Source organism: Lissotriton helveticus, chromosome 11 (assembly GCF_964261635.1).
Source record: "Lissotriton helveticus chromosome 11, aLisHel1.1, whole genome shotgun sequence".
Classification (NCBI taxonomy): Eukaryota; Metazoa; Chordata; class Amphibia; order Caudata; family Salamandridae; genus Lissotriton; species Lissotriton helveticus.
The window spans coordinates 645,350,878-645,367,481 of record NC_136072.1 but is presented as its reverse complement, the minus strand read 5'-3'; the positions used below and the strand labels follow the sequence as shown (position 1 = coordinate 645,367,481).

Sequence of the window (16,604 nt, the reverse complement as noted above, 5' to 3'; positions counted from 1 at the left end):
CTCTGTTCCGAGCACTTTCAGATTCTTCACAAGTTGAAAATAAAGTACACAAAGTTCCTTTCTCCTACCTTTGGCAGTCAGGCAACCACTGCAGGCCAATCCCCCAATCAGCACTTCAGCTTAGGGATAGTCTTTACTCGGTTTCTTCAGGTTCCTCTCCTCAGCAAAGGTTTCCTCTTGTAGTCCAAAAGTGATCTAATTTCTTGGGATCAGGGTCCCAAAATTTATACCCCAAAATCCTTTGTCCTCTGAGGGCAGAGGGGCCTTTGCCCAGTCCAAACCAGTTCTGAAGCACTCTGTTTATAAGACTCCTTCTTTCCTTGCACAGTGCAGGGCAGAAACATCAGAAACATCAGACACAGAAGGTGGAGCCAGCATTGTGGAGGGAAAGAACAGCCCAGGAGCACTTTGTTGACAAGATTCCTTCTCTTCATTCACTGTGCAGGGCAGAGACATCAGCCGCACCACAGGAGGTGGAGACAGCATTGTGGAAGGCAGGCACAGCCCTATTCAGGTCCCAGGCGCAGCTCCTCCCACCCATCTAGATGCAGATCTCTCTATTCACCACTGGGCTGACTCATTCTGTCTCCTGGAATCCCCCAGCCCCGTCACTCACACTCCAGATAGGGAATAATACACAACCTAAGGAAGACTTTGGATAGTTAGACAAGAAAATACCTACTTTCTAAAAGTGGTATTTCCAAACACAGAATGTTAAAACCAACTTCACTAAAAGATGCATTTTATCATTCTGAGTTCAGGCATACTAAACTCGAATTTCTACCATGTTCTCTGAGTCAGTTAATCTAACTGCCCATTCTGACCTATGGAGAACAGTTAGCCTTGCAATAGTGAAAAACGAAAATTGCTGTAATTCCCTATTAGGGCATGCCACACACACCAGGGCATGTCCTACCTTATACTTACAATGCACCCTGCCCTTGGGCCTACCGTAGGGGTGTCTGATATGACGAAAAGGGAAGGTTTAGGGACTGGCACACAGGCTCTGCAATCGCATTCCTTAGACACATTTTACAAGGCTGCTTCTGTGGTTGGCACAACCAGTGCTGCAAGCCCACCAGCAGCATTTGATTTACAAGCCCTCTGCACTCCTGGTGCACTGTACTAGAGTCTGACAAGTAAACCAAACAAGCCAATCATGGAATCACAAATCCATACATCAATTTACAATAGGGAGCACTTGCACTGTGGAATTGGACAGCAGTGGCACAGTGCCCAAAGCATCTAACACCAGAAAAAAAAGCGGCAACAGCAAAAATGGGAGACCCACGCCAATGGTGCCAGGTCTAACAACTGCACACTCACTTACCAATTCCTGCTCTGCTGTAAACAGGTGTCGCAGCACAGCCGGGGCACGCTCGGTGCTAAAGGGTGGGGCCCGCTGATGAAGCATGCCACCAACTAGGTTGCTGGGTGAGGTTTTCATAAGAAATGTATGTTTTCTTCACTTGAGAAACACCCATATTGAGCTTCCATCCTTTGGCTAGTTCTTGTTGATAATTTATAACCTCTAGGTGAAACGAACTAGCTTTCCTGTTCCTCCCTCTTTCGTTGATATCCATAACACAATATACTAAGCCAGCCTCCTACACCATCAATGTCCAATCAGGCTGCCTCTTCTCAAGGATCTTCAGTTGCAAGCAGCAGGGGAGGATTTTCCATCTGAACCTGTCAATGCTCAGTCTTTTGGGTGGGTATTGAGAATTGACAGTCGACAATTTTCAACCTTCCACCCGAAGTCTGCAGTGTTATCTTGCCAGCCAGGCATTCCTTCACCAGAACTAGATACGGCTGCTGTTGGGGCAAGTTTGTGGCATGGTGTGCATAAAAACAGGTTGACCCTCTTTCTGCCTCCCTTTCTCAGGTTCTTCTATTTATTTTTTCCCTTACCCAGCAGGGCTCTGCTCTGGGCACATTAAAGGGCTACCTTTCTGCTGTATCAGCCTTTTTGTGGTTGGCTGACCAGCCATCCCTCTTCAAATCAGCTCATTTACATAGATTCTCGTAAGGTTTGCAGCATATGTTTCCTCCTTCACCCTTCATCTTGCCTCAGTTGGACCTTAATCTAGTCCTAACATTTCTGATGTTCACTCCCTTTGATCCCTTGCAACACTGTCCTCTCAGGCTCCTTACCATCAATGCGGCCTTCCTAGTGGCAATAACATTTGATCGGAGGGTCAGTGAGCTTCATGCTTGTCATCCAAGCCTCCATACTTGAATCTCTACCCAGACAAGCTGCTTCTATGAACTAGAGTTTCCTTTCTGCAGAAAGTTGTCACTTCCTTTCACGTAGGTCAAGCCATCACCATGTCTACTTTTTACATGCCGCCACATTGCTCTAAGGAAGAGGAGCGACTTCATCGGCTGGACCCAAAAAGAGCATTGTCCTTCTATCTTGACCGCACAAGAGAGCTCCAGGTGGATGACCAACTCTTCGTTGGGTATGTCAGAGCGAAGAAGGGAAAGGCTGCGCAGAAGCAGACCATCTTCAGATAGATCGTGCACTCCATTAAGATCTGCTATGTCCAAGAAGCTACCCCCTGAGGACTTGTGCGCTTGCAGAGTCCCAGTCCTGGTCATCTGCCAGGCAGCAATGTGGGCCTATCTGCACAAATTCAGAAAACACTACTTCCTGGACAGTCTGGTCTGCACTCTGCCCATTCATTCCTGCATGACTTTTTAATTTGAAATTGTTTTGCAGACCCACCACAGGGAGATATTGCTTGGGTTTCTATTCTAAGGAATAGACTCTGCGGCTAGAAGTCTGTATCAGATGAACAAATTACTTAAGTTCTGTAACACCTTATCTGGTAGGGGCTCTATCTAGCCGCAGATTCCTTGCAGACTCACCCATCCTCTCAGCTATGCGAACGGATGTCTAGGGAGAGGGCTATTTTCCCCTCTCAGTGACTGTCAATGAATGAACCATTTGCTACGAAGAACCCGTCGACGAGGGACCTGTTGATGAAGGACCCAACAATGATGGGTCCGACGGCAAAGGACCCATTGACAAGGGACCCGACGGCAAGGGAAAAAACATTAATGAGAGATCTGCTGATGAGGACGTCGATGAAGGAACCGTCTTCGCCACTGAAATCCACATCGTCATCAATGAAAACACAATTTTTGCCGTGGTCTTTGATTGCTCCAAGAAATTAATCTCCAAGAAAGATTTTCCTAGCCACACCCACAGAGTAAAGTTTCATCCCTTCCACCAGCAAATCCTCTAGATGATGATGATTCAGAAGACGATGGCCTCTTTAGAGTGGCTCAAAGCCCAACAGAGCTTCACGTCAAGTGCCAGGAGGATGAGGATGATAAGGGCAATACTACAATGAATGCTATTATACTACCGGAGAGCAATCTGAGCAATACCTGGAGGAATACTCATCTTATGAGCAACTGTACCGCTCTGGTAATCATCCCTGTTAAAAAGAGCCAAAGAAACAGCAAACGTATGAAAAGACTTTCCAGTAATAATATGTAGATATTACTTTCCGATATGTACAATGAGGAAATCCTTTTTCCAACGACTTGTTGTGGAACAATCATCAAAATAAATTAGACCCTCAGAAAAAAGATCCTTGAAGAGTAATATACTCTCAACAGAACAAACGATAATGTTAATGTTGTCACTGTGATAACCACTGGGCAGTGGTTCGCCACTTGTGGAAGTTATATGCCTTCAGGTAAGAGAAAACGAGTTGCACTCCACAAATTGAGCCAAAGAAAATCCCACCACAAGAGCCGACCAGAAGAGGTTTCCAACTGTAGGAATGTACGGGAACCAAATGAATCTGTGCGTCAGACAGAGAAGCAGGATATTCTGTCCCAACACATGGCCAGCAAGGAGAGAGATTCCCCGCTAAACCAGGAAAAGTCAATGGTACAAGGCGAGCGGTGCAGAGCACCCTTACTGAACCGGTGGGTGATCAACAGTGTCCTTACATTGAGCCATAATCGGGTTAGAATTTCTGACGCTGTTCCGCAATCCATCTTCAGTTTTGTAGGCGGTTCTGTCCACGCACAGCGTTGACTTGCTATGGCTCTTGGGAACTATAGTCCAAGCATTGTTCCGGTCTGTGTGTATATCCCGAATTAAAAGGGGTTCTTTGTGTGCTCATAATTCGGGGATTCCGGGACTACTATGAGGCGCGTTTGAGACAATGAATTCATGACAATAGCCCACCAAGAAATCTGTTTGGGCTATCTTTATCATTGACTTTATTTGGCAAAAAGCCCTCAAAATCATGTAAAATCCAGCTACTGTATCTGCTGTCATCCCCAGGCTTGATAAAAAATACAAAGCTCCTGTAGACTCTCCAACATGCTTAATCGGCCAACCAAAACCAGAATCTGCTGTATCCCAGACGGCCCAACGTCTCTCCAAGAATCTGTTCACTCCAATCTCAGCACCTCCTGACAAGGATGCTCACAGGCTCAATAATATCGGGAAGAAATTCTCTTCTATAGCAGTCACGACATTTGGGGCGCCAAAATTAGGCCACTATGATTGCCAAATGTGCTCAGACCTTTCTACATACATTGTCCTCTTGCCAGAAGACGCGAAAATAGAAGCCCGTAAGATCCTCTAAGAAGGAGAAAGAACATTGGCATAGATCATAGATTGCGCTAATGATGTCTCAGAGACAAGATTCAGAAAGCTCACTGGTACGGAGGTCCTAAGTAGACAAAGATGGCTAAAAGCCACATCTTTCCACCCAGAGGTCCACAGTAAAATACTAGATTTATCTTTTGACGGTGAGTCATTGTTTGATAAGCATGTGGACGAGGCACTCCAATCCATCAAGGCAGATATGGACACTGCTAAGTCCCTGGGCACTCTTCAGTTTTAGATGCAGCCCTTTCGAGGAACTAAGGGTAGAGGAATGTATTCCTACAGAGGTGGTTATCAACCCTACAGAAACCAATATCAGTCTCTCCAGACTCAATACCTTCAACAATATCCTCAACAGAATTACAGACAACCACCAATGGCAGCATATGAAAACCAGACAAAAGTTTTAGTGGTTTAACAATAGCACCCGCAGCCCCCGCGGTGCAGTAGGCCCCAGAGCTCGAGGGGGCCCCCTCCGGGCCTGTGCATGGGCAATGGACACCCTGGCCTTACAGCTCCTGCCTGGGTCCGGAGCGTGGGATGCCCCCTAAGTGATCTTTGCAGTGGGCCCCCATCCTGATTTGTTTATCAACTGGAAAGTTCTCTTCCAGAGGAAGGGATTCCAACAGAAAACAGTGACCCTTGCATCGTGTTGGCTACCCCACACAACTCGCCCACTTCACTGGCAGTTCGGAATTTACATAATTTCTATCAACGGTCTCTTATAGAATCAGACAAGAGGGTGCTAAGTGTGATCACCTGTGGTCATACCATGGAGTTAATCAAAACACTGCCAAACACCCCGCAAAAGGGACCACCCCTCTACACCTGAAACAACTCCTCATGCAAGTATCCATCATGCTAAGAAAAGGCGCAATAGAAGTAGTCTTAAAACCACAGGGCGGCATGGGGTTTTACTCTTGTTTCTTTCTCACTCGTAAGAAGTCAGGAGATTGACGCCCCAGATTAGACCTCTACAAATTCACATTCCTGAAGAAACAATCTTTCCGCATGGTGACAATCCAAGATATACTTCACCTTCTCAGTCCAGGAGATCATATGACGGCCTTGGATCTTCAGGACACATATTTCTATGGACAAATTCACTTGAAACACTAAAGGGTTTCTGCGATTCAAGGTAGCTGGCACTTACTACGAGTTTACGGTCCTTCCATTCGGACTATATTCAGCACTGTGCATTTTCACCAAAGTTTTTGCTCCAGTGGCGGCCTATCTCAGACAGGGTGGAGTTCAGGTCTTTACATACCTAGATGACTGGCTGATAAAGGCACAGACACAACAACAAACAGTAAAGGCCACAACAACCTGTCTAACATTATTCTGCAGACCAAGTCTCATAGTCAATGACTAGAAAAGTTACTTGAATCCCACAACTACCTTGACATTCTTAGGAGCATTCTTGGACATGGTCCAGAACAAAGCTTTTACATTACAAGACAGACAAATACAAATTTGACAACTAGCAAAAAGTTTGTTCACAAAAAAGTCTGTTTCTGTCCGGATATACAACTCGCTGCTCTGATGCTTTCTTCGTGCATTCACCTCATTCCGAACTGTCATCTATGGATGTGGCTGCTCCAAGAGGAACTGGATAAGCAATGGCTGGAGGCCCAAGGTTCATTCAAGGACATCATTCACATCACGCCAACAATGATACGAGCCATGCTGCTTTGGTGGACACAGACATCAATTCTATCCAAGGGTCTATCATTTCTGGAACAAATTCCTGAGTATGTTGTAACGACAGACGTGTCACTGGAAGGCTGGGGTGCTCATCTGCAAGACCTAACTATTAAGGGAAAATGGGACTGCAAGGAAGTAAAACTGCACATAAATCTGCTGGTGCTGAAAGTCATCACTTTGTCCTTAAGATCTTTCATCCCCAAGATAGGACACACATCGGTGCTCATTCGCACAGACTATACCACCATCATGTTTTACATCAACAAGTAGAGAGGAACACACTCCCCAGAGCTATCTATCCAAGCATAGGAGATCTGGAACTGGCTCTGCAATATCACATAACACTCAGAGCAGAACATATGCCAGGAGTATCTAACATCGTCGCTGACTCATCAAGCATGAAGAACATCACCTGCCATGAGTTGGAGCTCAACCAAGACACTCTGGAAAACCTATTCATTCATTGGAACAAACCAAACTTAGACCTGTTTGCGACAAAGCAGAACACAAAATGCCAATTCTTCACAAGTTAGCCTCACCAGGAGGGATCGATGAGATGATCAGGAATCTATGCTTACGCTTTTCCCCCGATCCCATTGATCCTAAGGTTTCTCATGAAAATGAAGAAAGAGCCCTGCTGAGTCCTCCTCATTGCTTCAAGGAGGTTCACTGAGCACCTGCCCTAGAAACCTCACGATCAGCTCAAACCAACACAAACGCTGATGAAGATGAGCCAGGGTCAGGTCCATCATCCCAACCCAACATCGTTACACTTATCATCCTGGCTTCTGAGTTCAATGAGTTTGCCATGCTAGATATTCCTTCAGACTGCAGGGAAATACTTACGTAAGCACAGGCCACTAACCAAATCTACAAAGGCAAATGGAAGCGCTTTTGCATCTGATGAGCAGAACACAAAATTCACCCTTTCTTATTATCACCTGAGCAAATTCTTCAATATTTACTGCATTTAGCAAGGTAGGTGTTGCGAGCCACTCACCTGAACTCCAGGATGTTCAGATGGGGCGATGTTATTCCCCAGATCCACCTGAGACCTGACGTGGCAGCAATGAATTGAAACACTGCTACCTCACAAGTTCCCAGGGGGTAAGTGGTTTGGGAGAGAGAGAGAGAGAGTGAAATACTGGCTTCCAGTGATGTGAAGTTTGCAGTACTGGACTCGGGGTTCAGGACAGGATATAGAACTGTCTGTTGTGCTTGATTCTGGGTTTCAAACAGGAAGTAAGATCGGGATCTATGGACAGCAATTGACAATTCACATGAAGCAGCATGAGTGTATGCAATAAGAGAATATCTTATTAACGTACTGTGATGTCAAGAATTATTCATGAACAATTAGTATATATAACAGCATTACATACACTAAAACCTTCAGTTGACTCATATCGAGATGTCTCTCTTTGGACTGCTTTCTGTTCTTAAAAATAGAATAAATGGTCACTTTTAGATAGTAACTGTTATCCATTTTATAACAGCTGCTTACTGTGCACAACAACCAACAACTTATTTACATACTAGAATTGCTTCCCAGATGACTCCAGTGAAGACCATACTAGAACAGTTCTTGGCAGTGTGAGTCTCTAGTCTTTTTTAAGGGAAATACAGCTTTTTCTACTCTACTGAATAATGATGCACTGCATAGAGTACATTTAAATAGTTTGTCACAGCATTAATATGTCTGAACTGCGCATGGGGTATTCCAAAGGTGAGGAGTCCACAGGCAGATACTGTATCCAGCAGAAAAAGCTTTACCGAAGGTAAGTCATTTTGTTGTCGAGTGGATTAATATGTAGCCACATATTAATGCACTGTAGTGACATGAACGCACTGTAGTGACATGAACCAGTGATTTGATTCCTTTCACCACGCACTCTACTAGAAAGACCTATCCTCTCTGGGGACAAATTGTGTAAATGGGCCTAGCATTTAACAATTGGTAGCATACTCTGATGGTTAGTTAGTAAAGTGAAGGGAATTAGAACTTGACCTAGAGAATCTGGATCTCAACGTTAGTGCCTTTAGTTCAGAATCCAGGATGAAAGCATGGAGAACAGACGGAGTTCCAGTGAGGTACATTGAAAGGGCGGCAAAGGAGGAGTGAGTATTAGTAGGGATGTGTGTGTGAAATGTATGCTTGGCTTGCGGTACAGAATTGATTGCGTGATGTCTGGCGGAGATGTTGTCAGAGTAGTGTGAATGCGGTATTAAGTTGACGCTGTTGAAGTTGTTGTTGGGTCTGACGTGATTTAAGATCCTGGGATATGTAATAAAGGTGCAGATGACACTGTGTTGTAATTGTCTGCTAAGGTTTTGTGCAAGATAAAGTTGTAATTGGTGTGGTAGATGTTTTTGCGTCGAAGGAAAAATATACTGATTTGGGTGATTCCCCGCTGTTCGAGGCTTCAATTATGGATGTGTGTTCTTTGGGTGAGTGATTCTATCAGTTCTTTTAGACAAGCAGACAATTGTTAGATGTTTGAGTATAAACAGAAGTGAGTGAGAGAGAGAGTGTGGAAAGATTACGAAGGAGGATGAACTGCTGCGGGAGTGGGAGTGACGTCAAGGTGTGCCGCTCTGGGATAGCTTGGTTGGTGTAATACCACGCAAGGATTGGTTGAAATTGTTTCTTGGATGCTGCGCTATTATTAGTGATTGTATTGAAATGTGTTTAATCTGATAAAGAAATCTATCCGCAGATTCCTTAACTTTAAATTGTCCTCAGATGTCAGATGTCAGACTGCATCCGGAAATATTTCAACAGTACCTCTGTACGCCAGGGGACGGTGCTGTACAGCTCCGTTATGACGTCGACTCTGGTCATGACGTCAGTAGAGCCATACAAGTGCGCTCTGGCATGCGGAAGTGAGTTTCTTTTCCACGCTGCAAAGTGGATCCAGAGAAGGGGTTCCTCTGGCTGTTTTCGGCATACTCTGACATTTTTTTGTGATTGGGAACAGTGCGCCCTTTTTCCTCTATTACATCAGGCTTTAAGCCTTGTGAGTCCTGTAGTTGGCAAATGTCGGTTACAGACCCGAGGATTGCGGCTCCTGTCAAACGCTGAAGCAGAAAGCGCTTAAAGAGCACCAGGTGAAGTTGTTGGTGGTACATATATTGCGATCTTCAGAGACTTCTTGGCCTCGGACTTCGCCATCCTAGAAAGAGGTCTGTTTGTGGGGTCGATCTAGAAGTGGGAGCCAGTCCAGAGGATATTGTTCTCCAGACACGTTAAAAGGTAGGAAACAGTTGAAGTTACGGCATCCCCCCTGTTTCATCGTGTGGAGACTCTGGGCCAGATGTAGGTGGCTAAATACCGGTTGGTAATGCCGAATTCGGTAAATTTCAACGTTACCGACCGGTATTTAGCCATTCCTAATGTAGGTAAGGAATCAGTAAATAAGGATTCCTTGATACCGATTCCTTATTGCACTTGCATTTAAGGAATCGGTAATACCGAATCCTTAAATGCAATGTAGGAAGCACATTGAAGAGTGCTTTTGAGCCTTAAGAAATTGGTAATTACCACCAGCTTCAAGTTGGTGGTAAATACCAATTTCCCTTAAAAAGCACTTTTTTGCTTTTTTGAAAGTGCCATGTGGCACACATCCATGTCCTTAGGGCATGTATGTGTGCCACATTTGCACACATGCACATTTCAGGGGTGCAACAGGGTGTCCTTTGGACTTCCTGGCACCCTTGAAATACCTCCCGGTATTACCCAAATGTCTTCCCATTCATTCCTATGGGCCTCCAAGCCCATAGAAATGAATGGGTAGGTATTCCTTACTCCCGAATCTCAATTACCGATTCGGTAATAAGGAATATTAAGGATTCAGTATTTTTTACCGAATCTTTACCTGCATAGGAAATACCGATTTCTTAATACCGAATCGGTAAAATTCGGTATTAAGGGATCGGTATTTCTCATTTACCTTCATCTGGCCCCAAGTCTCCCACGGCTCCTACCACTGAGAAGACCTTAGACGACTCTGCACCACGTCTCCCTGTCTTTCCGTGAGTGGGGGCATCGATGGCCTAGATGAGGGGGTACTATGATGCTTTACACCATCTCCTTCTGGAGCGCCTTCGGGCCCCAAGGAAGTGAGTGGAGCGCTGTCGGATGGTTCAACTTCAGTGACGGTTGGGTCATCAGAGTCATTGGGTCAGCACTGATCAATGTCGGCCAGCTCCGCTTTGGCACAGGTATACAATACTTTGGGATCTTCACCTATGGTGCTTGTTTTCAATCAGCCGATACTGCCGTCGGAGGCGCCGGTTGACGTTGTTTCTCCTCCTCCTACAGATCTCGCGGTGTCGCCTTTTCAGTGTCGTACGGCATTGAAGGCGGAGTCGACAGAACATACTGAGGGGAATGTGCTATTGGTTCCTTCTCAGGTGGAGACTTCTGAAAGTCACCTTGTTTCAGCTGAGACAGGGCTTTTTAAGCCTATTTCTGATGCTATTGCATCTGAGGTGGAAGAGGACTGGATATCTGCTCTTGAAGAGGGTAGTGGGCAGGAATCTTCAGCAGCTTTGGGGTTACTTTCTCCCCCTGGTCTCACCAATAAGGCGAGTTGCTACTTTGCATATATGCTGAGGAGAGTGGCTACAGTTTTGAACTTGTCGTTACCTACTGTGCAGAGGTCTACCAACCCTCTGATTGAGGCCCTTTACCAAGGACAGACGGGGAAGAACCTGTTCTTCCGTATAGTGAAGCCCTGTTTGATATTTTATTAGGTACTTGGGCCAAGCCTGAGTCATGGGTCTCAGTGGATTGGGATGTCGCTCGCAGACACTTGCCTGCACCTGGTGACCCAGTTTGCCTCCATAGACATCCTTACACTCGTAGCTTAGAGGTTCAGGCTGCAACATCTTCACATGATGTGGATTCTGTGCCTAAGGCTCCAGTGAATAAGGATTCTAGTCGTCAAGATACATGTGGCAAACACATCTTTCCTTTTGCTAGTTATGCCTTGAGAACCACCAACATGCCTTGTGTGCTGGGACATTTTCCCATGCTGTGTGGGATTCTTTGCAGAATATGTTACAATCTCTTCCGGATAACCTCTGTTGGTGGCTCGATAAGAGATGGTCAAAAGGCAACTAAGCTTTCATTTTGGTGTGGCATTAACATTACAGATTATGTAGGTGAAGTCTGGCATAGGCAGTGGTGCTACAGCGCCGTGCTTGGTTGGCCGCTTCAGATTTTTCGGAGTCTTTACAGTCGACTTTGGCACCATCAAATGGCATGTCGACCAATCTCTGTGGGGCTCAGGCCGATGTGGCATTAAGACGCCTCCATGATAGTTGAAGGAATACAGAGTAGATATTCCTCATTCTCTATTTATATGCTGTATGGCCTATACTTGGATTGTATAGATGAAGCAAGCTCTTTCTTTTTTTAATTTAAAATATGTTATTGAAAAAAAGCAGAGTAAATAATCAGTTGGCAGTCATGATGTACAAATATTGACATAGAAGGCATACATTACAGCGGTGCATTACAAGTGCGAGTTCGGGGAGGACCAGTCCTGATCATCGCCATTTCAGTTGTAGGCGAAGTACAAAGTTCGCCTCTATAAACATTCCAATGTCCCCATTTCTTGTCCCAAGTTCCAGGACACCCCCTGACCTTGTATAGTTTTTCAGACAACATACATGTATCCATCGTAGCAATCCATTTAATCAAGAGCGGTTTATTTGGTGAGCCCCATTGCATTGCTATTTCACGTTTCAGTAAGAGAAAGCCCAGAGCCGCCCATTGTCGTTCCAGTGCAGTGAGATCTGTGGGGTCCCACACATTAAGGAGTCCGCTTTTGGGAGACAGAGGGACAGTTTTTCCTAGTGCATCAGACATCCTATGAATCACTCGCTCCCACAGGTCTTGAATCATCGGGCATTCCCAGATAATGTGGTAGAAAGTGCCAACCTGCCCGCAGTTACGGAGACAGAGATCAGTTGCGCGCCTACCAATCTTGGCGAGGAGGGGAGCAGACATGTATGTTCTGTGTAATATCTTTAATTGTATAAGCCTAAATCTGTGATTGATAGCTGATTCGTGTGGAGACATCAATGCCGCCTGCCACTCAGCATCTTCCATGGCCCCAATGTCGCCTTGCCATTTGTCTCTCAGAAGTTGGAAAGAGTTAGGCATGTTATTGCATAGCTTGCGGTAGGTATAGGATATCGCCTTGGCCTGAAGGGGTTCTGATAACAATCTGTCTTCAAGCGGCGAGGATTGTGGAAGAGAAGAGAGATCAGGGGCATTAGTGAGTATGGAATGCTTGATTTGGAGGTAGCGGAAGGCCTCAGATTGGGCTAAATCATATTTCTCCCGGAGCTCTTCGAATGTCAGTAGCTTGCCCTTGTGAAGCATGTCCTCCAAGGCAGAGATGCCGATCATGTCCCATTTGTCAAAGCCCTGATAGTGGCATAGGGAGCCAGGCTTATGTGAGGTCCAGAGTGGAGTGGATAACGTGAGAGTGTCAGACCAGCTGAGTCGCTTATTCGCTCGGTGCCAGATTGTGAGTGTTTGGGACATCGGGCCTATGTAGCGAGTGCGGGAAGGTTTACCATATAAGGCCCCAAGGTATCCCTCGTGGCCCGTCTGATAACGTTCAAGGTGGAAAGCAGGGTTCGTTGGTGAACCATACAGCCAAGAGTTAGTGGCAGTCAATTGAGAAGCCCAATAGTAAAGTCGCATGTTTGGTAAGGCAATACCACCATCGTACCACCCCTGTGTAAGTGAGGGAAGAGCAATGCGGGGAGAGCCGCCATCCCATAGGAGGAGGCGGAGATCTCCTTCAAGTGTGTTAAAATAGGAGTCAGCAATGGGAAATGGGCAATTCTGTAAAGCATATCGAAAGCGAGGGAGTGCAAGCATTTTAGAGGGCTGCTCTGCCCGGGAGAGACAGAGGGAGCGATCTCCAATGTGATATGTCGTTATGGAGTCTTTGTAGCGGGCCCTTTAGGTTACGGTCATAAAAGAGTGTGGGGTCAGGAGTGACAAAGATGCCAAGGTACTTAAATCCCTCCTGGGCACATCAATCGAGTATCCCCTCGGGGGAGGAGGGAGTGGGCCGTGTAGCCCGTACATTACTGACTTGGACCAATTGATGGAGAAGCCCGAATATTTGCCAAAATTGGTGATGACGTGCAGTAGACTATTGATAGAGGATTTGGGGGAAGAGACGTAGACGAGAATGTCGTCTGCGTATAATGAGATCTTGTCGATTATATCATCATTCCACCACAGGCCTCGGATAGAGTTATCCGTTCTAACCCAGTGGGCTAAAGGCTCCAGGGTGAGCGCGAACAACAATGGGGACAGAGGAAATCCCTGCCTAGTTCCCTTTTGTAGAGGAAATCGTCTGGATGTGTGACCATTGACATATACCTGACCCCAGAGATCAGTATAGAGCAATCGGATCCACTGAACAAATTTGGGACCAAAGCCATAACGGAGTAAGACTTCGAAAAGGTATGCCCATTCTATAGAGTCGAAGGCAAGTGTGGCATCGAGGGAGAGGATAGATGCGTCTTCTTGGAGATATGGTATTCTACTCATAACGTTGTGGACCCTACGGCGATTAAGCGCTGTGTTGCGGCCTGGAAGGAACCCCGACTGATAATCGTGGATTAAGGTGGGGAGGACTGTCATGAGCCTGGTAGCGAGAAGTTTCGCCAGGATTTTCACCTCGGAGTTAATGAGGGAAATAGGCCTGTAGGAGCCGTAATCAGTAGTCAGTTTATTAGGTTTGTGAATTACAACAATTGATGCCAACCTTTAGTCTAACGGCAAGCATCCGGCATCGCGGCTCTCCTCGAACATCGCCCTCAGGTGTGGGAGGATCTCACCTGCCATACCCTTCAGAAATTCAATAGGAACACCATTGGGGCCCATAGCTTTACCTGACTTTATGGCAAATAATGCATTGCCAATCTCCTCTGTTGTGAGGTCTGCCTCTAATTCCTGCGCGTCAGTCTCAGAAAGAGTGGGCAATCTCATTTCATTCAAGAGCAGTCTATGTCAGGATCTGTCTCAACTGCGCCTGCATTGCGCAATAAACACTGTTCAGACTACATCGCCCATGATCCTTTGCGGTGCAGACAGGAAGTTTCTTTAGTGTATGGAACACGCTTCCTGGTGCGTGTTATTCTGGTTCCGGTTTCTTCCTACGAACGTGAGAGTGGCTGCTCTACACGTCGATTCCTGATTTCCAAGCAAGCTCGGGGTTTCCGTCCATTTCCTTACTCGAAGTAGGAATTCCCTGGACACACACTGTCTCGTGTGTTTCTCCGTTCTGCAGTTCCGGGATTCTCCGGTGATTGCAGGAACTGTGCCTTCTCGGAACCCGTGTGTAAGAGGCAGTGGGTGTCCGTATGTTGTAAACTTTGATTTACCGCTTCTGATGAAAGAGGCGGCGTGAATATTTCTTTGCGGTTGCTCGTTGGTGTTTTTCTGGCTATGTGTGCTTCCTTCCAGGAAAAATACAGCGGAATTGAGGCTAAGTGAATGTTTGTCAAAAGCGGAGCGCTGTGGTGAAAGGAACTACGCGCTGCCGTGTTTTGGGGCATTTACTCTCCCTTGGATTACAATTAGCAAAAGCGAAGCGCAGTGGTGATAGGAACTACGCGCTGCCGAGTTTTCATGACGGTTGTATATTGGGGAAAGGGAGCAGAACGCAGTAGTGGACGCAACTACGCGTTACTGTAGCGTCATTTATGTTGGAGACTAATTCGGTATCAAATAGAATGTAACTATTTCTGGACCGAGGGGAGCGGAGTGTTGTGGTTCTTGCCTCCTACACACTACCGTGTCCTGGTTTTTCAAGTCTGACTATTGGCTTGGTTCTATCCTGAGTTCTTTCCTTTTTATTTCTTTAGAATCCCTTTATTCAAATGTCTCCATGCTGCTCAGTGGTAGGTCCTAAACCATGATAGACTCACACAAGTGTTCTTGCTTAGATGTTTCTCATACATGCCCGTGACTGTATATCTATATGCTTCTCGTTTATGTTCCCCTTAGGAATTACTAAGACATCAGTGGAGAAGTGAAGATTGTTACTACATTGAAGGGTCTGGTTCTCTTTCTTTAAGCAGGTATACCTGGCTCCTATTAGCGAGAATATATGAGTGTAGCATTTACGTATATCAGTGGTGTTTATGAAGGTGTCCTTTTGTCATTTCAGATTTCTCTTCCCTGCTGACCCCCTCCTTTCCCTTCCCATTTTTTTTATTTTCTTCTATTTTCCCTCACCTAATGCCTCGAACACCTTGTATGTATCATCAGGGTGTTGGTGACATTTGGAGATGGAACCATTGATTCAACAACTGGATCCTGTGGAGGAATTCTGACAGAATAACACGCCCACGACAATTACTCTACCCGATCCAGTTGTTCGACCATGGTCACCATGGAGGACGTAATGCAGGCACTGGCTTTGGTACAACAGGAGTTAGCCTCCTCTAAATCCGAAACAGCTGCCTTAAGGGAAAAGGTAACCATTAATGCAAAAAGGGGGGTAACCCAAAAGATACGGACCTGGGTATAATGCGCTAAGAATAAACAATGGTCCAGAACCTAATACTTAGTACACTGATTCAATCAGTACATATTAAACATTTGAGTATTCATGGGCGTTTCTCACAGATACGCTCCAAACCATAAATGAGCTAAGTTACTCAGAACAAAGAGCAATATCACTACAACACCAAAGTATCCAAACAGGGGAGAAAACAATGTTTAATTCATTGTCTCTTATCACATAGTTGATATTTCACAAAGTTTTCAATATTATTATAATAACAAAGCGGTTGCCCGAGAGAGCGTGCACAAAAGTAGGTGATTAAAGAAGTGTGCAGTGAATCAAGAAGAAAAGGAAATTCATAGAAAATAAACAAAAATATTCACAATTGATATATTATAATTACGGTCTTACAATTTCCCGTACCCAAACAACCTGGCCCACACAACAGTTGGTAGCACCTAGTATCTAGATCAACTAAATACAGACAATCATGTCAAATGCGTGCACTTATTCATAGATAGCAGAAATGGGTCCAAGGTAGAATTAGTATCGTCGACGTTTCGACTCGACTTAAGGTCATTCGGTGAGTTAAACCTGGACCATGCGAGTCTTCATCAGGACAAACAATAAAGGGGCAACCAAGGGTAGAAGATGACCCTATGAAGAATAAAAAGGGGAGGGATTACCCAGTTGTAGTGATATACTAACGAAAC

At 45.5% G+C, this 16,604-nt stretch overlaps 1 protein-coding gene across 3 annotated transcripts in view; it reads right to left on the bottom strand.

Moving 5' to 3' along the window:
* LOC144791046 (disintegrin and metalloproteinase domain-containing protein 9-like) overlaps positions 1 to 16,604 on the bottom strand; it is a 1,785,694-nt gene that overhangs the window by 1,568,268 nt on the left and 200,822 nt on the right. The window lies entirely within an intron of this gene.